The sequence below is a fragment of the Nanorana parkeri genome, unplaced genomic scaffold (genome assembly GCF_000935625.1).
Source record: "Nanorana parkeri isolate BGI_ZX_2015 unplaced genomic scaffold, ASM93562v1 scaffold566, whole genome shotgun sequence".
Classification (NCBI taxonomy): Eukaryota; Metazoa; Chordata; class Amphibia; order Anura; family Dicroglossidae; genus Nanorana; species Nanorana parkeri.
Window position 1 is genome coordinate 672903 of NW_017306834.1, and position 1124 is coordinate 674026.

General features: G+C 47.8%; 1 protein-coding gene across 1 annotated transcript in view; it reads right to left on the minus strand.

Moving 5' to 3' along the window:
- TMEM65 (transmembrane protein 65) overlaps positions 1-1124 on the minus strand; it is a 90266-nt gene that overhangs the window by 24661 nt on the left and 64481 nt on the right. The gene's annotated exons all lie outside the window — the stretch shown is intronic.

Here is a 1124-nt window from a genome sequence, read left to right on the forward strand (position 1 = left end):
CCCCCCCCCCCTCAGCGCCAACATCTTTCCAGAGCCCTGGCATTGACATCCGTCTGATAAAAATAAAATTAATGGTTAAGTCGTACAGTGTACTTTCAGTGAGTACAAATTTAAAGCCAGTATTGTCTCCCAGATAGAGGCTTCCTGCCTGAAATCAACACACTCTCCGAGGTCTCCACGGACATGAAACACCCAATGCTCCGGATAGCCAGACTGAGCTGTTGTCAAGGTTTTCAGGTCGCATGAGGGAGCTGGGAGGCAATATTAAAAAAATAATAATCTTAGAGTTGAATTTTAGGATTTCATCACTGGCACTGTTAGGGACATCACAAGATACTTTCATCATCTTATTGTGATAGCATCAATTATGTTGGAATATTTCCCCTCACCTTTTGTTTTGGTGACAATGCTAAACATTTGAATTGTTGGTCACAAGATTTGCGCGGGCTTCTGCAAACTGGTTTTGCATCAAGCCCCTGCTTATTCCTAACCGACGACGGCAACCAATAAATAGGGCAAATCATTAAAAAAAAAGAGGGAACCGGAAATAAACCTGAACAAAAACATATATACAGTAAACTCTCCGTTATCTGGTATTCAACTAACTTGAGCTCTCATCTAACCAGAAAAAAAGCCCCTTTTTTTTGTGTGTCTTCATTTGCTTTTGATTACTGCATTTCAATATTAAAGGAAAGTCAATTCAGAGTTTATGTTATGGTATAGTATAGGGCAGCGTTTTTCAACCACTGTGCCGCGGCACACTAGTGTGCCGTGAGATATTTTCGGGTGTGCCGTCAATAAATCGTTAATTTCTTTGATCGATCAAAATTATTTTGATCGATCAAAGATACTCACCTCTCCGCCGGCTTCCGGGTCTTCCGTCGGAGATCCGGTGACGTCACGGACATCGACGTCACCGGACTCCTCCCCCCTTCCCCGAGTGGCTCTGTCGGCTAACGAAGGGAAGGGGGGAGGAGTCGGGCTTCTCCCTCGGCCCTGGCCACGCCTCCTCGTACACCCGGCAGCTCGCTTTCAGGCCCCATCAGCGGCGCGCTGCCGGGTGTGCGAGGAGGCGTGGCCAGGGCCGAGGGAGAAGCGGCCCGGCCGTCGGAGGCTGCGGTGCC